Source organism: Equus asinus, chromosome 4, assembly GCF_041296235.1.
Source record: "Equus asinus isolate D_3611 breed Donkey chromosome 4, EquAss-T2T_v2, whole genome shotgun sequence".
Classification (NCBI taxonomy): domain Eukaryota; kingdom Metazoa; phylum Chordata; class Mammalia; order Perissodactyla; family Equidae; genus Equus; species Equus asinus.
The window spans coordinates 55,721,894-55,749,284 of record NC_091793.1 but is presented as its reverse complement, the minus strand read 5'-3'; the positions used below and the strand labels follow the sequence as shown (position 1 = coordinate 55,749,284).

General features: G+C 36.9%; 1 long non-coding RNA gene across 2 annotated transcripts in view; it reads right to left on the bottom strand.

Annotated features, from left to right (window-relative positions):
- Positions 1-364: 364 nt before the first annotated feature.
- LOC139045177 (uncharacterized) overlaps positions 365-27,391 on the bottom strand; it is a 45,814-nt gene continuing 18,787 nt past the window's right edge. Inside the window, exons 2-3 of one of the 2 annotated variants that reach the window (XR_011503065.1) lie at positions 17,178-17,289; positions 365-3,109 (exon numbers count right to left, since the gene is read on the bottom strand). This is a non-coding gene — a long non-coding RNA (uncharacterized lncRNA). The remainder of the gene's footprint in view (positions 3,110-17,177; positions 17,290-27,391) is intronic. The other variant, XR_011503066.1, reaches the window with a different exon arrangement.

Here is a 27,391-nt window from a genome sequence, read left to right as displayed (position 1 = left end):
AGAAACCATCCTCCACCCAAAGCCAGCAGGTCCAATTCTCTTTAGTTGACTGTAGGGTCTGTGGGATATTTTCCTAACAACAGAGTGCCTGAGGGTATCGCTGTTCCCCAGTCTCACCATTTAAAACTTTCTCATTATAGCTGTGAGAGAGAGAAGAGACTGACTGAGCTAAAGCAAAACGGAGCCAGCATTGTACAAAGTAGTAGCTTTTAAACTCAAGACCTGCTAGCTACTGTTTTGAAATTAATTTTTTCTTTTTCTAAAAGCTGAGTTAAAAAAAATCTAGTTACTTGAGGATTTCATTACTTAAGGTTTTATTGCATACAAATAATGGTACAATAAGAATATACAAATTAGCCCAGACAATAGCAAACTTCAATTATTTTATGCTTCATTGGAAGACAGAAGCATCCAGGAAGGTCTCTAGGGATTGGAATGTGCATTGGTATTATTCAACATGTTCATTAAGCAGTCAGTGGAAAATGTAAATGAGTGCATATCCAAATCTGTAATAATAAAATGCAAGACGCTAGAGATAATAAATCAGCTTGATCAAAAATACAGATGGATCTGGACAGCTGGGGAAATTATTCAGATGAGGAAAAGATGAGCTTTAATGGAAAGAGTAGTATGATAATGCATTTGAAGAAGAAAAATATACAGTAGAAAAATATAAACTAAGAAGAAGCAAAGATACATATGAAGTAATTATGGGGAACACTATTTTAGTGTATTTGTTGATAAACTGAAAAGTTCAGTGTCACAATAGTGAAGGATAATTATATTCTAAGTCTTCTAAGTTGAACAAATGGAAAAGAAGAGAGAAATTATATTACTGCTTAACTGGACAATAAAATTCTGTCTCTGAGCCTCCTGGAGATTTTACAAAGTTAGCCACTTTGAGGACACAGTAGCAATTGTAATAAAAGCCAGCAATTTTAATTAGCTGGAGATGCTGTTTGAATAGTTTTGTGTTTAAAATATTGAATTTCCGCCATATCCCCAGTCTTCTAGATTAATTTTAACTCCATCTATCTCAAAGTTTTCCCCCTGGTCACACTCTTGTGACATTTATTCTAAGTCTCAACCTCAAAGCAACACGGCGACTCTTGCTTTGCCCTGGAATGCGATGAAACTTATCAAACCAAAGATGCATGTTGACTGTTTTGACTAAGTAAAACAGAATTCGAATCTCCCAGATACACTGCACCATAATTTAAGCCACACCATTTCCAATTTTATAAATTTCTGCATTGCTAAGAATATCAAGAAACTATTATTAGAACATACTCAGTATCAGTTTGGCCCCAAGAAGACAAATAATAACCAATATAATTACTAGTTGGTTTCCATAGAATGTACCCTGAATTTAGGAAATAGATGGAACTGTCTACATCAATAAGGCCTACTGAAATAGTAGTCTCCATGTTAAACGTATATGAAATAGGGAAACACTTATTTGAGAGAGTGTAATATGATGGGAAAAGCTTTGATTGAGCATTTAGAAGATATAAATTCTTGTCCCAGTTCTGACCTATTTGCTCTGTGGTCTTGACAAGCCCCTTAGTCTCTATGCAACTGACTACAATCATGATATTAAGAGTTAATAAAAAAAAATAGAAGCCCTATGCAAAGGTAATGTATCATTAATAACATTACTAATATCAGTTTCATTTATAAATCATTTCATTTATAATAAATCATATTATAAATCATTTCATTTATAATATGTTTCAATCTATAAACAAAATTATGTTCCAAACAAAATAGAAAAGATGGTTCTAGCAAAAGTACTTAAATATGTTTTTATGAAACTTAACTAATTTGATACTCCAAACTCCCGAATACTAAAATTTTATCTCACTCAGGTCTACTTAATTTTTTTCTTTCTTTCTTTTTTGCTTCATTAAAAAAAAATTCTATTGCTTCGGATCTCTTTCTTTTATGTTCTTTGAAAGTTTTGGTTTTCTTGAACTATGCCTCCTGTCCTGGATAACTGTGTTTATCATCATCGCTAACGGTAACGATTTTAAGCGCCTCCCGGAAGTCATAATTACTGTCATTCTCATTTTACATGCTAGCCTCTTCTGTCATCTGCCCAGAAAGTAGAAAAACTTTAGTATTCACGGTAGCTTCTTCGCTTATAAATGGTGACTCGTCCTGCACTGCTTTCTGCTGCTGTCTCAGAAGCACTTAACTAATTCTGAAACTCTCTCTTGGGTGATTGTCTGAATTGGAAATGGTGACCCTAAGGCTGTACTGATAGATCAGTTCTTGTGTGCTCTAATTCTATGACTACGTGGAATTTCAGAGAAAGGCGTCTTTCCTTTGCTCAGGGAGATTCATTCTTCGCAAGGGTCTTTGTTTCTCTTCCCTTGTGGGAACCATTTTGTGTATGCACACTCTTTGGGCACTGAGGACAAGTAGAAACATATGGCCAATAATATACTTGTGATGATGTAGTCACATGGGAAAAAGAGTGGGAGAGGTAACATGGAACATATAAATCAAGTAGTAACCTCAGGCAAGTAATTTCAATATAGCATGTATGAGTCAGAGAAGATTTTTTTTGAATGAATCACACATCTTTAATTATTACTAAAAAAATCTTTGCCTGAGGATTGGACTCATTTTTGATAATTATTTTTACATTGGACTAAAACACTCAATTAATAATAATAAATAACATTTTGCAGACTAATCAGGATTATCTAATTTAATAATAACTATCACTCAATAAAATAGTCTATTAAAATTATCCTAACTTTCAAGGGAGAAACCTGAGTCCACAAAACTCCCAGATAGGAAGCACAGGAGCCAGGGCTGGAATATACACTTATCACAATTCAGAGGACCCTGCGATCTCAATATGGGAAAATATTCTAGCCAGCAAAAGTATCAGTCCCTGAGTGCATTAATGAAGTTGAAAGCATGGAGGTAAAAGTGGCTCTTTCCAGCCCTCATATTCCACACTGATCAGTTGTGAAGCAAAAGCCTGGAATCTAGAGTGTGGACACAAGGGAAACTCTTCTGCTCCCAGGGTTCGCAGGCATCCACTGAAGATCTTGATGAAGTTATCTGGGAAAGTCTCTACGTTGCTGACTCTGCCCTGGAAGCACACAATCAAGAAGACATGCAATAAATTATGGATTGTTTAAAGACTCAGTGTTATACAATGAAATGACAAGCATCCTGAAAACCAAGATCTTGCTGGGCAAATCCTACACTTGGCAGCAAGTCTCTCCTGACCTACAGGCTCAGAGCTGTCATTGTATTCTGTTACCTTCATAGCTCATCCTCTTTCTCCACTGCACTGTTATATTTATACGCTAGCTTTCTGTTAAAGAAGGCTAGCTTAATGGAAGAGAAGATATCACTAATTATTACGGAACCAAAGCGGCTATATGATACTTGAGTAAACCAAGGAGAGAACCAAAAATGAAAAGAAACATAAGAAAGAGCAAGCAACTCTCCTATTTTTGAGTGCACATGTGTATCACATCAAATGGCTTCCTAGTCGCCCTGCAGGTGAAATGTTAGGTGTTAATGCCCGTGAACCAGTGTTTACTATACCATCATAGGACAAATCATTGGTTTTATCCTAAAGATTATGGTTTTATCATGCTTTTGTTGATTTTGTTATTATCAATGCCAGTGTTTAGAACTAGGAATACTGTTTTAATCAATGCACTTTATAATACAGTTTAGTTGTGTGTGGCAGAACCCCAATTCAAATTGATGCAAGCAAAAATAGAGTGTTTGGCTGCTATAACACAGAAGTCCAAGAGTAGAAACAGCTTTAGGTATGGCTTAATATAGGTGCTCAAATAAGATATTCAAGAATAACTCTCTAAAGGTAACCCTTCACTGCTTTGCTTCATCTTTTTCGACTCTTTTTTTGGGCAGCTATAATCAACCGCAAGTAGTGCCAAGTGATAACCTGTGACACCAAGATGATATCGTATCAATTTAGACAGCCTTTTGGAAAAACAAAAAACAAGCAAGCAAAACACTTGCTTTATCTATTGACAGTAAAATCCACATGTAAGGCTCTCACTGGTCCAGCTGAGGTAATGTGTTTAGTGAGGAGATCGAAGTGCACTAAATGGCCAATCTGGGTCACGTGGATTGCTAAAGTTCAAGGTTGAATAAGCCTACTGCAAATCTCATGGAGTAAGATGGAGGAAAGTGTTACCATCCAAAAGACAGGAAAGGTGATTTTATCAAACGACAGGGAAATGGTTGCTGGGTAGGCAAAATAACAGATCTCCAGTACCAATGGCACCCATGGTGGGCAAGGAAGATGAACAAGAGTCTGAGAAGAATAATGCACACTCAGAGCTCAGAGAGTCCTGGAGCAGCATCACTCCCTTTGTTCAGTGTTTGGACAGGACTTACTGGCAAGCACTGTGTTCATGTTGTCTTCAGTTAGCAAAATGGAGTTGAAATTACCAAGATTCTGGATCAAAATGCATCAGTTGCTATTATAGCCATGCTCACTAGACCTGCTTTCAAATGAAGCCAATATATTTTCCAGCCAAAAGAAAGACTGGACCACGGAAACTCAGCCTGCAGAAATGTAGAAAAGTGTTGATTGCTTGAAATAAACAGAAATAGGAACAGGCAGCTGGCAGGGAGGAATCAGAGAAGGGCCGATACTATTTTGGAAAAAAGCCTCTCTCTGCAGATCTATATTACAGAGACTAACAGATAGGAGGTAGAGTTTCAACACAAAGCCTTGCCTGAACCTTGCAACCTTACCTGCTAAGCAGAGGGCAGCTTCACAATTGTCTGCTCAGAACACGTCCTACCTTTCCAGCCGCATCCCCACTATCACAGTTAGTTTCGAATATTAAGCAGGGTAACATGCTAAATAGGTATAAATGGCATGAAAAACCCAGGGCCATCGCAATTCAAGGGTACTCACGGATTTACACAACATAGCGAGCCTGTATGAAAAACAACCAGCCAAACACACACACACACACACACACACACACAAACTAGCTCCAGGAGTTCACGCCCAAATCCCAATAATCAAAATAGAGACCTTATCACTAAATCCCAGTTAAATTTGAGGCTACTTAAAAAAAGATGATGAAAACTTCAGAACAAGTACACTGTCTAGTCTGCTTGAAGCCAGGAAAATTGAAAGTTTGCATGATACCTTGTTTTATTCATATAAAACATATTAGCATGCTCCTGTGTATACGTGTTGTATCTGGTTGCGTCTCATCACAGTTTACCAAAATGTGTGCGCGTATGTGTATGTGTATGTAATCATTTATGTATGTTACTCTCCTCAATGGCGAAGGAGCTCCTTTTGACTCTTAGGGACATGCTATAAAAAAGGCAATTCTTGTGGTCTAATTTAAATGCAGTAAGAGAAAAAGGATTAAGTGCATGCACTTTCATTTATCTGGTTCAGCTAGCTTATTTGTGCATCCAACATAACCTCTTAAAAATTACCATAAGCAAAATATAACAGATTGTAAACGGTTGCTCATATTAACCTAGCTAAGTACTTGTAATCCACCTAAGCATTATTTAACAGAGTATAATTGCAAAACAGTATACCTCCAGAGTTTGGAAGACTGTTATCTTCGAAACATATTTAGTGATGTCACTGAATCATATTTAGCAATCAGAAGGCTAAAATAGAGAATACTTAAACAGTAGATGCTTTTCAAATACATGCAGATGTATTATTTTTTCTAAATTGAAATCTATATATATAAAAAAAAAAACCCTAGTTCTTCCTCCTGGTATTTCATTTAATTAATCTTAGTTTGAAATAGATTCAAAATATAGTGAGGAAAAAAGAGAAAACCACTGTGCTGAAAGACAGTACTTTTGGTTTGTAAGAACTGGGCTTTGGTGAACAAGAAAAGGATTTTCCTAGAATTCCAACAGTTCAGCTTTAAATGTTGAGTCAGTTTTGAAAGACTGAGAAATACAGTTCTTATTACGAAATATAAAGAAGGGCAAATTTGGCATGATGATCTTCCAGCCCAAAAGGAAATAAGGATTCATGTGGTCAGTGGTTTCCCGAGTATCGTCCCTGGACCAGCAGCATCAACATCCCCTGGAAACATTAGAAGTTCATGTTATCAGGCTCTACCCAGGCACCAGAAACTCTGGGGGCAGAGCTCTGCCATCTATGGTTTAGAAGCCCCCTTGGTGATTCTAACACATGCTTGAGAACCACTGGTCTAAGTAAAAAGTGATTTGACAGAAATGGGTTAGAGTTGTTTGACAAGGAGTCATCACACCTGCCCCATCTAGAGGCCAGAACCCTGGATAGGTCTGGAGGCATTCAGTATAAGCACCCTGAGAGCACAGGTGGCCTCCCTGGTGTAGCGGTGGTCTCCCTTCTGAGCACACGGTACAGAAAGAACGTAAACCTTTCATCCATATCCCATCCAGCCCAAAGTCAGGGCCTGACATCAGCTTCTAAGCCTTGGGTAGTCAGGGAACAGCATGTGAGGGCTTCTGTCTGCCCCTAGATGGGGTCAGAAATGTGAGAGGATCAGAAGTTGGGACAAGGAGGACTCAGAGTCTGAGGACTTTGGTGACCAAAGACTGTGGCAGAATGCATACACGCAAAAAATGCCCACACGGTTCTCTTTCCTTATGGCAGGAGGATCCATAGCATCCTCCCCTGCAGGGTCACCTGGAGACAAAGCCTAGAGAGAGGCTCCTCAGTCACTGAGCCACCTTGAACTAATAATATCTTGAAGATGGGGCTTTATAGCTAACTTATTTTCATTTGTAGAAAAGTAACAGCAGCTATACAGTTTGTCATATTGCAGTCTGTAACTATTCATATTTAAAATGCTACCATTAAAATAAGCAGAAGGTTTTAATAATTTTTTTAAAAAGTGCTCTTATGATTATATAACTGGTATTTTATTTTTGACTTGAAAGATCTGGCCATGCATTGATTTTTAACAATTTCAATAACTGACATTCAGTAATTACGAGTTGTATTCCAAGCATTATGTTAGGTGCTTTTCATTCATTGTTTTATTTATACACATAACAAATCTATGAGACAGGTATTATTTCATACAAGAGGAAGCTGAAACTTTGAGAAGTTGTTTCCCATTACATATCACATTGCAGTAAGATGCAAACACAGGTGTATGATATCAAAGCCTAAGCTCTTCATCTCTGTGCTATGCCACAGTGGCAACAATTAATGCCTGAAGACGGTAAATAGTATAGCTTAAATGCGAAATAAAATACATGTTTTGCATTATATTTGGGCAGTCAATAAATATATGTTGAAGGCCAATTCACACAAACTCACTGCTATATTTGATTCAGATGGGCCTTACTTAACCACCTTCTCTAAATAGCACCACCCTTTCCCTGAATGTCTCTTTCAGCTGATTTATATTCCCTCCTAACACTTACCACCACCTGACATAGATTTCGATTTGTAAATTCCCTTGGCATTCGTCTTTCCCAGTCGAGTGTAAGCTCCCCGACAGGAAGGATTCATCTCTGGTCCACTGCAGTAGCCTTAGTGCTTGGAATACAGCTGAGACTCATCAAAAATCTCCTCAACGAAACACTTATAAAGGAAATAGCAGTATTCTTGCAATTTTTAATGTCTTATGGCAGTTGATGCATTTCCAGAGAAAGATGAGGAGTGGAAAGCTGAGAAGACAGAGACCAGTTGGAAAGTGGGGAGGGGTGGGATAAAAACATCACCTTGTCTTCCAAAGATTCATACCACCCTCTTGCGGTAAAGGCAATCTTATACTCCACTGGGTTGCTGTCAAATCACCTAGTGGTCCCTTGTACCCCCTGCCCATCATGGTTAACCCAGCAGGGCACAGCAAGTTTCCAGGCAGGGAGCCAATTGCAACAAAAACACAACTCAGAAAAAGAGCACAAAATGAAGGGTTTTAAGACAGCAATCTAACACCCAGCAATTCCCAGGAAGCTTTTATCTCTGCAGGCTGGATAGAGTTTGGTTCTTGTTAGTTTTCATGGAGCAAAGACATCTTGTTGGCACTAGGAACTCCAGAAAGTGTCTGCCAAGTCCACGTCAGTCTTGGCCAGTTTTCAGTGATGTGCTGCACGGTGCGTTAAACTTCATGCTACAGGAGAGCAGCCTGCGTCCCTGTGCTGAAGCTCCAGGTGAAGTGGAACGCTTTCCTGATTGGCTTGGGATGACCTGAGAGTGAACACAAGTGCTGTTAGGAAGCCAGTGCCTTCCTTGCTTAGCTGGCAGAAAACACATTTTAGGTACACTTTCTTCTTTCTTTTCTTTTCTTTTTTTTGTCATTGTGGTTTTTATTTTGTTGGCTGCTGCCAAACAGGCAAATAATTTTCTTCATTTGTTAATTTTTTCTTTAAACTAATCATGTCTTTTCTTCAGCTTTTTATCAGCTTAGTCTTATTTTCTGGATGCCCCAAAGAAGCCAGAAAATGGAGAGATTAAGAAAAAAGGCACAACATTGTTTTTCAAATATGCTTCTATTAGAATCAGAAATATTAAAAAATAACAATAAAATATTTTTTAAATCTCTAAACATAGATTTGAACTTAAAACTTAAGGGGCCGGCCTGGTGGCACAGCAGTTAAGTGCACGTTCCGCTTCTCGGAGGCCCGGGGTTCACCGGTTCAGATCCTGGGTGCGGACATGGCACTACTTGGCAAAAGCCATGCTGTGGTAGGCATCCCATATGTAAAGTAGAGGAAGATGGGCATGGATGTTAGCTCAGGCCCAGGCTTCCTCAGCAAGAAACAGGAGGACTGGCAGTAGTTAGCTCAGGGCTAATCTTCCTCAAAAGAAACTTAGGCTCACCTTAAGAGGGCGTCATTCACCTGTATTTCTGATGTTGGGTGCACACAGGAAACCGCCAAGCTTTCATTCCTTTGATCATGAGTATAGAGAACTATGGAAAGAAGTGAAATGGAGAGAGAAGGAAATAGGAACCAATGCTATTTCCACAGCAGTGTAGGAAACAGGCCGGAGCTTCAGAGGAAACAGCCAAAGGTGGAAGATCTGCCACTGTCTCACTAGATTGTTTGTCACATTGGGGGAAAAATACAACATCTTTTCATAAGAATGTTCCCTTTCAGTGCTAAATGTGTATGCTATTAGTCTAAATGAATTTCACAGGTCCTTTCTCTCCCTTTCTGAATTGAATATTACTTTCAGAATGGAGAAAGGGAATCTGTACAATTACGGAGCTTCAAGACTGAATTCGGGAACACAAACAGAACCCGAGATAAACAGAAAGAGAAATGGAATGTCTAAAAACTATCGCAATAGAATTCTTAAAATGTGGTTCCAACTTATACAGAAAAAATATTTCCCCAAAGAAATAAAGCCAAGTTATCCAGCTAGTACATTATCGCTTCCCTGTGATCATTTTTTTAATTTTTAAATTTTGCTTTCTGTAGAGAAGAAAACACATCATTTCAGATTCATTTACGTAATAAAAATAATAGAGGCAAGTGGGCACCATCAACTTATATTATATGCAAAGTAGCTCAGTTTTAATGAATGGTTTTATGCAAATGCATAGACAGAGCCTATTATTTCATATAATGTAATCAATGGGTTGGAGTGTTGCTTTGTTAATGAGCTTGCCTGGCCTGGCTTCTCCAGTATAAGGAAATCTTTCATGATGACCAAAGATAGAGAACTCATCATTCCTGGATCTAAGGAATGGTTGAATTCCCCAGCTACTGTCAGAAAGAGAAAAAGCTCATTAGTGCAGCATAACTACCTGATTATCCCCACACAGTAAAATCTTATTTTTTATGCAAAAATGGGTTGCATTTTGGAAAAGCACTGTTGCATGGAAAATGTATTAAAAGAGCTCCGTGATACGTGCCTAATGTTTTGTATTGTCGAGGAGTTTGGAAGACAGTATTATGCATACAGATGTGCTACAGATCATTAAAGATCAAGAGCTTTCAGATTACAAAGTCAACAGGCTGATACAAAAACTGAGAGAAACTGGCAGCATCTTATTCAGAATCATAGCTTTGAGGAGTAAAAGTAAAAGTGATATTCTAACCACTACCCTACCCTAACCAACACTGATGTGCATTCTGGATTAAATTAAAAAATCAGCGCATGCTTTATTTTAAAATTAGTATAAATGAAATAATTTATGAAAATTTTTCAGAAAGTAGTATAAGAAAGGGTTGACATCAACATCTATACCGATTTGCATATAGACAATGAAAATGAGTAAAAATATGCTTTGAGAGAATGATTTAATAATAAGGTCTCTGTAAAGGAATGGGGAATATGGCACTTATTGAAAATATCATTTAACAAGTTTTGACAGAATTTTCTTTCCTTTAAAAAGCGCATTTTAAATATGAAGTTTGGATAACATGGCAAAAGTTCAAGTTGAAAGATATTCTGTATTCATTTAGAAGATGTGACTCACAATCTGAAGTGGCTGAGATAAACATTTTAACAGGTAATTCCCTCTGAGGTAAACATTATACACTTTGGGAAATCAAAATTGTCTGAGATTTAATTTATTGGTAATAATGCTTAGTAAGGAACAAAGGGTATCTTACATATAATATGTTCTCCTTAATAATAAGAGGAGGACCTAGTACTAAAAAGCCCTAATGTCCCTAATTAAGAACATAAGTAAAGACTACTAAGAGAAATGTATATGAAATGAGCCAAGAGTCCACAGCATCAGGATCTGGCTACCTCCCTTTTGCCAGACGGCTTGCCATTAGGCTCAACCCTGATCTTGCTTCTAGACCCCAAATTCTCCCTTGCCAGTAAGGATTTAATTCACTGCCAGATGGTCAGCAACAAGTTGTCATTACTACCAGTCTGGCTCTGACTGTACAGGCCAAATCAAGAAATTATGCTCCTGCTTTGTTCCTGGGAATGAGTCTGTAACAGGAGATCGTCGCCAGTCTCCCGTGCCAAGGTTCCTCCTCAAATCGCCCATCTCAGAACTTCTCCACTACCTCAAGCCTGAACTCCTGCTTTTCTCTCCTGTCAACCTTTGTGTTTCCACCATCTGGATACTGCAATTAGTCCCCTAATGTCGTGCCCCTACTACTTCATGCAGTTTTTTTCTGGCTTATCTATCTGGATCTCTGAACAGTGACAGCTCCTAAATTGTTCATGCCATCTCCACTGGCCTATCGGTGATATGCTGATATCGCTCTTGGAAAGTCCCTGACACCAGCCACTTACCTGTTCCCATCTTTTTGTCTTAATCTCTGGATATCATATTCTGCCTCTCAACCCAAATTGCCTTTTGTGGCAAAAAAATGGACAGGCTTTGTTTCCAAATGGCATTTGGACTTAAAAGGCAGATTCATCCAACTCTGGAAAATTAAAATGAACAAACAAAAAACTAGGGAAAATCTCTCTAAGACAATGTAAAATAAAATAGAATAGAAGGGGAGGACAAGTGAAGACAAAAATCTTGAAGAAATCTTATCTGACTACATAATATGGAACTGGACTAAGATTAAGCCTAGCCCAAATTCGACACATCATTTTGAGTCTTTGAATCTTTTCTTAAATTTATTTATTTCTTTATTTTTTTATTGCAGCAACATTGGATTACAACATTATATAACTTTCAGATGTACATCATAATATATTTCAAATTCTGTGTAGATTACATCATGTTCACAGCCTAAGAGTCTTTGAATCTTGATTGGGATACCTTTACCATGATTCCTCCTGTCTGTCTGCCTTGTGATCAGAGATTTGAGATTGAGAGCACAGAAAACGTCAGAAGGTGGTTCTCTGGCAATTGGTAAACATCTGCTGTTGTTGATCAAGAAGAAAAAGCGAGATAAAGCTCAAATAACCAACATTATAATTGGATGCTGCATAAAGGCATTGCTTTTTCATAGGCATTAAATAAGTAATGACAAGATACTATGCCAAGTTTATTTCAATAAATTTGAAGATTGAAATGAAATGGACAAATTCACAGAAAACTTCAACATTCCAAAACACGTATATTATTAGAGAATTTGAATCAATCAATAAAAATATTCACACAATGTTAATTTCATAACTGAAAAATTTTACCAAAATTTATATAAGAAAAAAATGCTACTTTGACATAAGCTATCCAGCATATAGGAAAAAAGTGGGAGGTCATTTTATGAGGTTCACATAACTTTCAATAAACAACTTATAAACCTAATAAATGATTACATGAGTGATTGAATAGATGATAAAACCTATGAACTATAGGACCTATGTAACGCAGCCAAAACTCAAATGACTTTTCAGGAAAAAATATTAGCATCTAAGTCACTTTCAACGCTGTCATCAATCATAGCCCTTTCGATACACCTTCCTACCAGAAAATAAAATATATTGGGCTTTTTTAATACTCAAACTAGAATCTACATATGCAGGAATTTTTAGCATATACTGTGAAAGAGCATGAAATTGACAATCTCCTCAGCCCAAAATGTTTTACCAAAGGGTGGCCTGCTATCTCCTTTTCATTTGGTTTTTAAAAATGTTTTGCATACTTATTTTAGCACATATAAAATGACAAACAAGGAAACATTTTTCCTCTATATTTTGTCTTCTATGTGTATTCTCAAATTTCTGATTTGGAGCAGGTATCAAATTTACTTAAATGAATAACTGAGTGAAGGGTAGTTGTTGCCCAGGGTAATGAAATGTACGTTCTCCTCTGTTTAATATACTTTATGCTTGAAATATAAAATAATTTGTTATCTATTTCCTTAATTTATAATGATAAAAATATTGTCATGACTGCAGACTGCTGGAATTCTTGGAAAAGTGGCTTACTTGAAACAAACCTGGTGGCAATCAGAAGCGAGCAATTATTCTACCAAATTACTTTAGCTGATTTGCTAATGACTGTGTTATGTATGTGACGAATATGTCAGACCTTTCTCAAAGTTGAAATACGGAAACAGTTTCCAAAAAATATTTTGATGAAGACAGTCTTTATTATGAGGCTTACATTTTTTGTATCACTTCATTCTGGCCTTTACTCTTTTGTTGCTTTCTTCTATCTCCCCTCATTGAAGCACTGTTCGTCCTTGTAAACAGTAAAATTTAGCCAGAAAAGCAGGAGACACTTGTAGCACTTTTCAAATCTGGCCCCAAATTCTTTGACATTCCTCTTATCCAGATGTGTGGTCTATGGTCCTTCCTTTTGAAGCTGGCCTCTGTGGTTGCTTGACCAGTAGAATACAGTGGAAGTGATTCTGTGCCAGTTTCCTGATGCAGGACTTAAGAAACCGGGATCTAATTTAAATTTCTCCTAATATTCTCATGGTCGAGAATTCCCTCACAGGGATTTAACTTCATTTTTTGATATTAATAAACCATTGTTGCAGCATCATTCGTTAAACACTTTCCTTTCTCCCACTGGACACTGATCTCTTTCTTTTTCCACCATCCGCTGGCTGGAAGTCACAACCACCATGACCTTGGAAGAAGCTACCCATTGAAGATGGCAGGACCTGGGACTTTGGATGACTGCTTGGTGCAGAATACCCGACCTGCCACCACTCTCACTACCTTCATCTGAGCAAAACCAGAAACCTCTGTGGGGTGAACCACCACGAGTTTGAGTTCTATCTACTACCGCAGCTAATGGTGCATTTATTTTTATACTGTTGAATCCTTTGTGGAAATATTTCATTTTAGATACTGAGTTTGAAGAAATATTGGTCTAGATTCTCTTTTTTATACTGTCTTTATTTGGCTATAATATCACATTTAAATGGGTACTCTATATGTTAGGTACGTTTCCTTCGTTTTAATTTTCTGAAGCACTTTGTATAAGAAATAAATGATTTGGCTTCTGGAAAGTTTGGCAAAACTCATATGAATCTAACATCTTAGGAGGGGGAGGGGAATTTTGGCTACTTTTGGTCAAGAATTCAATTGATTGCTTTAAAAATTATATGAAAACTATAGATTCTTTACTTCATATAAATACATATTTACTCAAAGCTTTGCACACAACTTCAGGTCTCCTTTAAGGATTAATTGAATCAAGATTATAAACCACTGACTTGAGCACGCTTTTAGCCATGGGTCAGAATGCTGTCATGCCATATTGAAAATTTCCCTTTATTCTTTTGTTGCATTTTCTCCTTTTGCTTTTTATGTTGTTTATAAATACAATAAAGATTTTTTAAAAGATTCTAGTACTTTGGTCTATCAAGTTTGTTTTAATATGGAAAAGTACCATCAAGAGATATTTTAAGAAATTGAAAAGTCATCTCCATTAGAAGGAGCACTAAGCCATGTTTCAAGTTACTGACATGATAGATTTAAAATAAGAAAGTATCATAACCAAACCAAAAAAAACCCTATTAAAAAGTAGTCAAGCAAAAGTCAACAAACCAAGTTATTTTTGATTAGGACTTTATTTTATTCCTATGAACCAAAAGTAGATAATTTCATGATTCTTTCTTATCTGCACTTAGACAGGATAAACTACGCTCATGGTTACCTCAAATGGGCCGAGTACAAAGGGCATTTGTGCTCACCTATTTCCTACCTTTAACTTTACCCTTTCTTGCTTTCTGCAGTCACGTGCACAGTGAGGTATATCTCATCATGAATAGCTAATCAGAGGGCCCATCAACACGCTCATCACTTCTTAGCCAGCAGGGTTGTTGATGAGCAGCATGTCATACTTCCTGCCCTCCAGCTTTTTTTTCAGGCGATCTCTACTACATAATGCATGCCAAATAGCTTGAAGAGTTAGCTGCTGACACTGGGAACTGAACCCACATCTCTCTTCTGGCATTAAAAAATGTTACTAATGACCTACTGTTTTGGCTCCCAAACAAGAACTGAATTCCTAAGACAATACCTGTATCAGAATTCCTCACATGCCCAGACCATACCCAGTCACCTGTTACATCCCTGTCACATTTGCCCTTTCTGAAAATGCTCCCTAGATGTGTGTCTACCTCTTTAAGCAAACAGAAGAAGTAATAAGAAAACATGCTTCTGAGCCACATTTCCTAATGGGCCTCAGGATGAAAGATTCTTCTCTTATTTTCATCTCCATTTGGAAATGATCCCTGAATATTGCCTTTTAGCTCAAGTATGTGAATGTGCCGTAGGGACTGCTAGAGTGCAAGTCATTTGAAACATAGAACATTTTTACATGATTCTTGCAATTTTTTCATATTCAATAGAGAAACGAAATTGAGAACCAAAATCATTTGTACATAGCTTTGAATTCCCTACACTCATTTTCTCTTTTATAGTGAAAAGCAGACCTATATAATAAGAAGCATTAAAGAGAATGCAATTTACTGCTAAATCAACTATTTGCAGGACGTGTATGATAGTGACTGCAGGGGACAGATGTCTGGTTTTTATTCCTCTTTACTATTGACTTACTGTACAACCTTTGTCCAAGCAATTAACTTTTTTTTCTTGATTCGCCTAATTTAACTGTAATGGCCGTTATGAAAATCACAAAAATATGTTATTTATTTTCTTCTCACTTCGCCTTTTGTGTTTCCAACAGATGTAAAGAAATTCTTCAGGGAACTTTATATTATTAGATACTATATCACCTCTCCAATATTTTTGCTCAGCTTCCACCTCTGTCTTTGGGAATATTCAATCAAATGCTCTCGAAAGCTATGAAGGAGAGAAAGGGCTCTGTTTGATTTCCTCTGTGATACATAGTAAATTAGACCAGTCTATTAAAACTGCAAGTCATGGCATATTAGTGGATTATCAAATGAATTTAGTGGATTACAAGCAAATCAAGCAATTTTTTTTAAAAAAGGAAAGTAGACTATCTGATTTTTGTTTAGTTTTATACATGGGTATGTTTACTGAGGCACAATATGAAGTATTATGTATTATTGTAGATTGAGGTTTCAGAAAGTTTGAAAGTCTGCTCTTTGGACTCTGTAATTTGATATGAGATTGAGATATATATATAATTTTTCAATTATTTTTCTGCAATTTACATTTGTTTCCTCAATTATTATCATTTTTGAGTGACAATTTTAAAACTTTCTTCCTCTCTGTAACATTCAAGTATATATTACCCTAGTCTTACCCTGAGAAAAACATCAAACAAATCCAATTGAGGCACATTCTATAAAACAGTTAATCAGTAATCTTAAACTATCAAGGTCATCAAAAACAAGGAAAGCCTAAGAAACTGTGACAACCAAAAGGAGCCTAAGCAGACATGAAAATTCAATGTAACACGATATTCTAGACAAGATCCTAGAAGAGAAAAAGGAGGTTAGGGCAAAACTACAGAAATCTGAATGACGTATAGGTTTCAGTTAATAACAAGGTATCAATATCACTTTATTAAGTGTGACAGAGGTACCACACTAATGTATAGTGCTGAATATACACTAACTCTTTGCACTATCTTTGCAACTTTTCTATAAATCTAAACCTATTCTAATATGAAAACATTCAAACACAGATGTTTTTAGTTTCAATTAAATACAATGTAGGCCACCTAATTTTCTACTTCAGTGTTAATAGAAGTCACCGACATTTAGATCCTGATAACTTGAGACATTTTAAAATCTTTTTACATAAATAAAAAATTTTGATTAGCAGACATTTGGTCCCATCCAAAACGTCCATGTGCATATTTGGACTATGACAAATGGTTTTGGACAGGACCAGATAACAAGGACCCTTTGGCATGGACCCAATGTTTCCATGGACGTTTTGGACAAGATCAAATATGACCAAATATCAAGGACCTTTAGATGTGGACCAAATGTTTTATGGATGTTTTGGACAGGACCAAATATCCTCCAAGGGAAAATTTCATATTCTTATATTAGGAACTGATCAAATTCCATACAATAAGAAGACTCATCTCTGGTTAAAACTGTAAAATCAAAATTAATCATTAAGACATAGGTTTATTAAATTTAACTTCAAGGAAGCCCACAAGTTGTCTGATATGCGAAAGACAAAACAGACAAAGTACTGTCTAATTGCTTTGGCGACAGTCAACAAACAAAGGTAACCAGAAGAGCACATGAGAAAGTCTGGGGTAGAATTTCAAAACTAAGCTTTCATCTTTTACTTTGACTTTCTGTCCCTCAAGGCCATGGACTCATGTCATTCTTCATTCACTAGGACATCTTATTTTATTTTCCTCGTTTTCAAGGCTCTGTGGTTCTTCTCTTACCTCTGAAGGCGTGTTCAGACCTGCTCCACTTTTACTGTCTATCTGAATATCATTTTCATTCCTCGTAGCCTAGTGATACTTGCTCTTCTTCTCAACCCCATTTTCTCATATTCTGCAATTCATGCAATATCACCATAATGTTAAAGACAAGCACTACATTCAGGGACACTGTTAGGTCTCCATTGTTTTGTGGTTTCCTATTTCTCAAATGATACACTGCAAGATTCACAATCCTTTCACTTTAATTTTGATTACAGTCAAATACATTTATTTCTGAAAGTCATAATATGAGAAAAAATATATATATTCTCTAGGAACGTAATACTTGATGTATAAAAATTGATGAAAAACTTTTATTTATAAATAATATTGTAAAGGAATATAACCCATTAAATTATTTAAAAACATTTTAACTCACAATAAGGAGCACCTTATTTTCACATATTTCCCAAATAGCTAGTTTTTCTTCAAATGCTAAGACCAACCGATATCATAATTTGCCCCAACATTTTGTAAACAAAATCTTGTCTCTTTGGAAAGAGATTTCCCATTGGGAAAATGTTGGGATTTTTTTTTTCCCGATTCCATAGTCATTCATATATACTTACATTAATAGTTATTAGGTGACTTGGAGACCTAGTGGGGAGTGCTTTTTTGTTGTTGTTGTTAAAGATTGGCACCTTAGCTAACAGCTGTTGCCAATCTTCTCTTTTTTTCCTTCTTCTCCCCACATCTCCCCAGTACATACTTGTATATTCTAGTTGTAGGTCCCTCTGGTTGTGCCATGTGGGATGCCTCCTCAACATGGCCTGATGAGCGGTGCCATGTCCGCACCCAGGATCTGAACCAACAAAATCCTGGGTCGCCAAAGTAGAACGCACGAACTTAACCACTCAGCCATGGGGCCGGTCCCCGGGCAGTGGCTTTAACAGATGAGTACAGAGGGGCTCAGAATGAGTCGCCCAAAGATGTGCCACTCTGGCATGCAGATTATTTTGAGCTGAAAACAATCCAGGCCCAAAAGGTTCAGGAAAAACTTTGACTTTCCCCCTAACTGCCTAAAAGAATTTAGATAGAGGACCTGTTCCAGTAACAGAGCTATCACCATAGATATCTACAGGTGTGGTAGGCAGGGAGGAACCTAGCAAAATCTGTTTGATAAACCATCCTCTCTGTATCTCATTGTTCCTGTATGGCCCAGTAAACATTTGTTTGCCAAACACTTGCTCTTTTTGTCTCCCTGTGAATTGCCTTCCTTCCCGTTGAAGTCCCAGACCCCTACCCGTATTTCTTTAGTCAAGAGTGACGTCTATACCTCATTTTGCTTGATTGTCTTTGGAATATCTCATGTTTATGTGGATTCCTCCTATGCATGTAATTAACTTTTTTTCCTGTTAGTCTGCCTTATGTCATTTTAATTATTTGACCAGCCAAATGAACCTAGAAGGGTAGGGGAGACCAAATTTTTTCAGAGTGTGAGAGGAATGTTCCGTTATTAGGCTTGACTTATACTCTAACTCCTGTTAATTACCTTACTAATTATGCCTGAGGGCCAAAAAGGGTCAACATGTTCTGAAGATCTAGGGAAAGCATTTCCACTTAGTTTATTGGCAAGATCCTTGAGCTGAGTGTGTGTGAGTGTTTGTGTGATTGTGGGTGTGGTATATCTCAGTGATAAGATTCCATTATTAAGTTTTCTGGAGAAAGCAATGGTCTGTTGGATGTGAATATCTTTGAGAGATCACTTACATGAATTTCGGGCTTCTATGCCTGTGGTGGATTGTCAGCAGCCAATTTGCAATTACCATCACTTCCTTCTAGGGCCAGAAATACTTTCCATGGAGTCCCCTGCCCTGTCTTAGCACAAGTTAGAGTTTCTCATTAAGAGGAACTTGAGTGAAATTAGGAAAGTGGAAGTGAAGTGGTCACCCCTGAGGTGGTGATGGTCAGACGGGATGGCTTGGCAAGCTCTCTGACTTGCAGTTCTGGGGAAGGAGAAGAAAGCTAGTCAGAGGGCCCTGTGGCTCATTTCTTCTCTCCTCCTCCTCCTCCGTGTGTGGTCCCCTGACATGATCAGGAGCTCTTCATCCAGGGCTCTGTCTCTAGGCTTATCTATTCTCACTCCCCTAGCTTCTGCCAGAAATATGTAAGCTCAAATCTGTATATCAAAAGCCCTTATTCCAGTAATCCTGTTTTCCTAAACAAACTCATTAAAATAGTCCCTGAAATTAGCAAAAGGGAAAAGAATATTAGGCAAAAGTAAAGTAATGATATGTGTACTATATAGGAGATAAGTCTATATCCAGAGAGATTAAAATCTCAAAAACATATTACAAATTAAGATGAAAATTAATTTCTATTATTGATTGTATTAGATCACCTTTTTCTGATGTGAAGAAATTCACAACATTTTGATAATATTTGAGCCCTCTGAAAATGTTGTTTTTATAGATCAAAATGGTTGAATGTTGATAATTTCATGCACTTCAATCTATGATCTATAAATTATAATCTATGAATTATTATGTCAATAGGGAGAAATAATTATTTGTAGAAAGAAGAGATCAACATTTTATTCTAGACAGTGCTCAAGTGGAAAATAAGCAGAAGGGGCTGGTGTGCACACCCAGCTCCCCGGAGCGCACTCAGGGAAGATCAGTGACCTTAGACTGTGAAAGGGAAACAGGAACCGAGGGGAAAGTTTGAAAACTAAAGGTGTTTCCAATTTAAAAGTGTTTTCCTGCTGTCAAGCCTGAATGATTTCCTAAAAGGTAAGAGCATCATATGATTTGGGAAGAAATTGCGATTAACTCCGGGGTTGTTTTTGGCTGGGTGAAACTGTGTAGAGTGAGTCTTCACCTTTCCATTCACTGAGGGAATGATACTCCGATGGGTTGTAAATTTAATTAATGTGTTTCTAGCCCATGCAAATATTCAGCAAAGGATGAAGGATTTGGCTCTAAATGACATGTTCTCCTATAGTTTTTATCATCTATTTAAGAAGGAATTAAAGGACATTGACATTAGACCACTTGATTATTGTTGTATTAAAATATAATAACTGAATTTAGCTTTATGTTCATTTTTCCTTTCTTCTAATTATACTCGGGAATAAGAGATGTTTAAAGGGAAAATTTCAGAAGAGTTGCTTCAGGTACAATCAATGTGAGAAGTCTGACAGGTGTTTATTTTTAAAAGTGGTGAGATTAATGTACTCTGAGAATAATGTAATGAGGCAGGCTAAGAATATTGCCTATAAGTCAAAAGAGGAAAAAAAGTCAAATGTAGTTAGGAGAATGTAAAGCTTCTCCCATAATTTGTAAGCCATTTATAATCCAGAGTCATTGCAATGGTTCAAACTAATACAATCAAATCAAACACTTTACTTGGTGAATTTCTACTAGATAGCAATGCTAAAAATAGGACAGAAGCAAACGCAAGTCTCTGGCCAAATTATCAAGTATATTTTCTGAATTTTTAAACTCTTTTATTTGTAAGATTGTTCCACTTGCACCATATTCATGATCTGTATACATTCCAAGAACTACTTTTAGTCGAATGTGGACTTGTACAATTGACTTTTTCCTGTTTTATTCTCAAATGCTTTGAATTCCACAGATCCAATCATCCTGGTAGGTCCTTTGAGATTTTCAGTTTGGGAGAAGATTATAATTTCCAGATAAAGTGATTAACTATATGATGATGATTAAATGTAAATTCAATTAAAATGGAAATATAATATTAACCCAATATTCATTAAATAAAGACTCTTTCTCTGAATTTCATTTATTTATTTTTGCTCTTTACATTTTGTAATGAGGGTCTGAAGAATATTTCCAGATACCTACTCTGTATTAGGTTGAATTAATTCAGCTACAAGTAATGGAAATATCAACCTAAATTGTATTTAAAAATAAGAAAATATATGAGCTCACATAATAGGCAGTCCAGACTTAGGCCAGAAGCCTGGGATGTTTGATTTGGTTTCTAAAGCATTTTACGAAGAGCTGAGGTTATTTCTGTGTCTCTGCTCTGCCACACAAACTAGATTTATCCTGGGCCTGGTTCTCCTCATGAACACGAGATGTCTGCTAGCAGAAACTGAGGTGACAAGCATCTTTTTCCACATCTAATAACAAAGGTTGAATTCACTTCCTTAGAAGTCCAAAGCAGATATTTGGCTGCATTTCATTTGCCTAAAGTTGTTAAAGTTGTCCACCTCTAAACTAAGCACTGGCAAGAATGGAGAAATTATCATGATTGACCTAGATTAATTATTTCATGGGAAACAGACGATAGTCAATCATACTGGCTACTGTACACTCTTAAAACTGGTTCTAATAACTAAGAAGAAGATAAGGTTTAGTAAAATAGTTTTGTCATTTGTCTATGGAGATTGTCAAAGGAAGATACTTCCATTAATGCTCAGACCAAACTATGGTCTACAACCTCAGCTGGATTCCCGTGATAATTTGGTTATCCTCTTATGCATTCCTATTTAGCATCTTTTGCATTTCCCAACAACAGCTATAGCAAATCTTTGTATATTTTTTAAACCACTTTATTAAGGTGTGATTGATATACAAAAGCTGTACATATTTAATACATACAACTTGGTGAGTTTCGAGATAAGTATGGACCTGAGAAAACACTCCCCCAATCTATGCCATTAACATATCTATCACTTCCAAAAGTTTCCTCCCACCTCTTTATAATTATTATTATTTGTGATAAGAACACGTAACATAAGGTTTACCCTCTTAGCAAGTTTTTAAGTACCCAATACAGTGTTATTAACTATAGTCACTGTGCTGTACAGTCGGGCTCCAGAACTTAGTCATCTTACATAATTGAAATTTGGTAGACTTTGATTAATGCCTCCCTGCTTCTCCTACTCCCCTGCCCCTAGCAACACTATTCTACTCACTGTTGCACGAGTTTGACTATTTCAGGTTCCTCACGTAAGTGGGAGCACGTAGTATTTGTCCTTCAGTGTCTTGGCTTATTTCACTTAGATCAAGTCCTCCAAGTTCATCAAGTTATGGCAAGTCTTTTATAATCTCAACTCTCCAACCCATGTCATCTCAGATTATCTCTTCCTTCAAATGATTTTACCCACTATAAAACAGTAATAGAAATAACCAAAATAATTGAATTTCTTTCATCTTCTTGGTTACTAATGCCATCATTCATCAGTCCAACACTTACAAATATTCCTAAATTAATTTTAGTCATTACTTATCTATGTCTTACCTCCGGGATAAAATTTGTTTCTTTACTTTAAGAAGATTAATCACAGTCCTTTTTACTTCCCTTCTCTCATATCGTTCTCTTTATTATTTATTTTTGTATACTCAGTTTCGATATTTAACAGGCTCCTCAATTCAGCATATATAATAATAAACTAACACTTACATAGTGCTTACCAGGTAATAAGAACATTTAGACATATGTATTAACTCAGTTAATATTTAGAACAAATCATTAGGTTAGGTGCTATTATTTTCTCCTTTTAATAGAAAAGGAAAGAGAGACAATTTTATACAGCAGCTAGAGAGAGAGTTTGGAATTAAATCCAGGAATTTAAGGTCAAGCAAGAGTCTATGTTTCTAATCCCTACATTATCCTATCTCTCCTAAAATCAAAGTTTTAAACGTCGCCAAGTTAAAATAAATGTGAAGTTGCAGAGCAAAATCACCACCTGATGATTTTACAGACAAAAGGAATGAGAATATATTCCACCAGTTTTACAGATTTATCTTAAAAATTTACAAACCATAATATTTGCCAAGTATAAGTTTGTAGTTCAACAAATTGTAATAAATTTACAGTTACGGAATCATTGCCATAATTCAGTTTTAGAACATTCTCATCATTCTAAAAATTTCCCTCATATTCCACCATTTTGAATCTTCTCTATTGCTTCAAGAATATAAAAATAAGAGGAGAGTAAAGATACTAATTTAAAGACATCTGTTGCTGTATTACAGTGGTTATCAAAACGTGTTCTGGCGACCCTGAGCTTTCCGCACAAGCCCTTCAGAAGATCCACAATGTCAAAACTATGTATTCATAGCAGAGAGATACAGGGTAGCATGTACATTGAAGAAAAACAAATGCCTTCCTCGCCTTCCCCATTTTTCCTTTTAATTAGCTGCAGGACAAACTGAACAAAGCAATTTATTTTGAGGTTAAATAAAATTCAATTCCAATTATGTTTAATACTTTAATATCATCCTCTGGGTATTCTCATAATCTTTTAGGGATTTTTTTCAAGTTACTCTGATTCAAGGAAAATATTATATATGAAAGACAGCAAAAGAGTTGCAGTTCTGCTAGAACTCTCATCTAGGAATTGGAGAACATAGCCTCCACTGATACGTTTTAAAGAAACGGAAGAAAACAAAGAAAGTTCCGCATGACAATTTCTCAAAAGATGTGAGCTCAATATCCTTGAAAGTGTACTAAAATCTTTATCTCTTTAAAAAAGATTATCAAAACAAACACGTATACCAATGGACAGAATCAAGAGCCTAGAAATAAACTCAAGCATATACAGTCAACTAATATTTGACAAGAGAGCCAAGAATACTCAATGGAGAACAGATAGTTTATTCAATAAATGGTTCTGGGAAAACTGGTATTCACATGTAAAAGAATGAAATTGGACCCCTATCTTACACCACTCACAAAAACTAAATCAAAATGGATTAAATACTTTAATATAAGACCTGAAGCCATAAAACTCCTAGTAGGAAACATAGGGAAAATGTTCCTTGACATTACTTTTGGCAATGACTTTTTGGATAAGACATGAAAAGCACAAACAACAAAAGCAAAAATCAACAAATGGGCTTATATCAAACTAAAAATCTCTGCACAGCCAAAGAAATGATCAACAAAATGAGAAGACTATCTATGGAATGGAAGAAAATATTTGCAAACCACATATTTTATAAGGAGTTAATATCCAAAATATTTAAGGAACTCATACAACTCAATAGCAAAAAAATAAATAATTGATTAAAAAATAGGCAAAGGATCTGAAGAGACATTTTTCCAAAGAAGACATGCAGATGGCCAACAGGTACATGAAAAGATGCTCAACATCACTAATCAACAGGGAGATGCGAATCAAAACCACAATGAGATATCACTTCACATCTGTCAGAATGCCTATTATCAAAAACAGAAGTGTTGTGTGCTGACAAGGATGTGGATTAAAGGGGAACGCTTGTACACTGTTGGTGGGATTGTAAATTGGTGTAGCCACTATAGAAAACAGTATGGAGGTTCCTCAAAAAATTGTAAGTACAATTACAATATGACCCAGCAATTCCACTTCTGGATATATATCTGATGGAAATGACATCACTATCTCGAAGAGATAGCTGCACTCTCATGTTCACTGTAGCATTATTCACAAAAGACAAGACGTGGAAACAACCTAAGTGTCCATCAATGGATAAATGAATAAAAAAGAAAACAAAGAAAATGATAACATACATATATGTAACATGATATAATATATAATGGAATATTATTCAGCCATGAAAAGGAGAGGAATCTTGCCATGGGTGGACCTTGAGGTCATTATGCTAACTGAAACAAGTCAGAAGAGAAGACAAATACTGTATGATCTCACTTATATATGGAATCTAAAAAATCTGCTCTCAAGGAAACAGAGAACAGATTGGCAGTTGCCAGGGATGAAAGAGTTGGAGAGAAAATGGGTAAAGGGATCCAAAAGGTATAAACTTCCTGTAATAAGATGAATAAGTTCTGGGGATTTAATGTACAGTATGATAGATATAGTTAACAATACTGTATATTATATTTCTCATGTGCACACACACACAAAATTGTAACTATGTGAGGTAATAGATGTGTTAACTAATCTTATTGTAATAATCATTTTGCAATATATACATACATCAAATCATTACATTGTACCTCTTAAGCTTACTCAAGATTGTATGTCAATAAGCCTAGAAAAAGAAGTATATTAAGTAAATTTTAAAAAGATTACCATTTGGTATTCTCCATAATTTCCTCATTAACTTCTCCCTTTATCACTCAATACAATTTGCCTGGCTGCATTCTCACCTATTGTCATGACTACACAATTTCAAGTCAACATGTCTGGCCTAGACTGTTTCCTTGAATTTTAAAAACACGTATTTGTTTGTCATCCCATCTATTTAATATATTGTCCACCTCTGTAGAAACCTGGGATTAAGATCAGAGTCATTCCTTTCCTTTCCTCTTACCCTACCTCTACATATTCCTGTCTTTTATCAATCAAGCTAAATCATGTTTCTTTTTCTCTCCTAAATATACATATATATTTTTAATTTGTTCCTCTGGCTTTGGTCTTAGCTCCAGCACTGACTAGTTCTTTCTTATCTTACCCCAATAACTTTCTAACTCGTTTTGTCTGTGGTTTCACCAATTCTAGTTTATATATTGTTAGTATTTTATATTATCAGTAGAGCACTTATTTTCTTTGTTTATTATTTGGCCATATCACTTTTCTGGTTAAAACTCTTTGTCAGTGATGGCGTTAAGGGCAGGCCACCCCAAGATGCGTACTCTGGTATGCGGATTATTTCCAGCTGAAGACAATAAAGGCTCAGAAGGCTCAGGAAGAGCATCTGACCTCCCCTCCTCCCCTAAACTGCCTAAAAGACTTGACCACAGAAAGCCTGTTCCAGGAAGGAGCTCATACCATATGATAGCTATAGTATGATGTAAAATAGGTGTGATAAAAAGACACCAACAAACCCAATTTTTTGGCCCAGAAAACCCTGTTTAACAAAGATTTGCATTCTATCTCCATATAAATTGTCTTCCCCTCTGAAATCCCAAACCACTATCTTCAACATCTCCTTGTCTGTAGCTGAAGATACTTAAACAGGCAGCCTCAGCCAGACGCCTGAGTCACTCAGGTTCTCCTGGGTTTCTCTCATGTGTACATGCTATTAAACTTTGTTTGATTTTCTGGGCTAACCTGCCTCTGATTATTTCATCAGCCAGAAGAACCTTAGGGAAAAGCTTGGTGGGGGGAATTCTCCCACTTCCCCAACAGTTTTGGCGTCGTCAGCAGGATCCTCACTGGCTGGCAAGCCGCCTTCTCTGGCTGGAAGAACTGCCTCCCACCTGGGACCACTGCAGGTGAGGAGATCCCGAGTCACCTGACGAAAGCCGGCAAGAGGTAAGATTTCTTACCGGGTCAGCCTCCCTGAATTTCTATCTGCAGGGTCCGGTGGAAGCAAGTGGTAAGAATTTTTTCTCTTTCTAAATTTAGATTTGCAGGATACAACATTTGGGAAACCATTTTCTGGCGTGACTCTGGTAAATTTGGCAGAGTACTCTTGGCTTTATTGATCCTTTTCCACCCAGAGATAATCACTGTGTTTTTTCTTTTGTCTCTGTCTTTTGTGTCATGTATCATAAGAAGGAAATACCATAGGGTAGGACACAGGCATAGGCCCTAAAAGCCTGTTGTCTGGGCTGGCCCCACAGGCTGGTGAGTTTACCGTCTCACAAGACAAACTTTGCTCTGGGTTAATATGCACATGAAGTGAAAGCTGTTGCTAAGGGCATCTTGGAAGCCAAAAAGGCCACAAATATAGTGGGTGCGGGTCGAGCAGTTAAGAGCCATTTGGGTGCTTGCCACCTCAAGAAGTCTCCCGTGAAAGGATGAGTTGGTCACGGAACGGAGTAGATGACACATGGTCCCCCACCAACTTCAAGAAAATGTCTGTGCAACGACGAGGCACTCTGCAAAGCACACACCATCCCCAACCCCGCAGCACCTCCCTCCTGGGTATTATTCTGGCTCCAAGAGACCCGAGGCTTAGCTAAAACTGTCGTTGTGCATGTAAGAAAAAACCTGGATGAGGTTTTTCTTTCTGTCTTGTTCTGTGTCCTGAGAATTTGGCTTCCTGACCAGTGAGTATATTCTCCTTGGTCTCCACTATATGGAAGGTGCATTTACTGGGGTGCACCTTGGTAAATAGACTGGGGTTCCGAGCTCTCTCTCTGTCCGGCTGTGCCAAGCTCTCAGGGAAGTTGTCATAAATGGTCCAGTCCATAAGGGGCTTTGTCGTCTCAACTTTTGTTGCTTGCTAGTGCTGGAAAAATCCCATTCCAGTAGCACCTGCCCAGTGTCACAGGTTGCAGGTCTGTGACCGGAGGTGTCCCACGCTCTA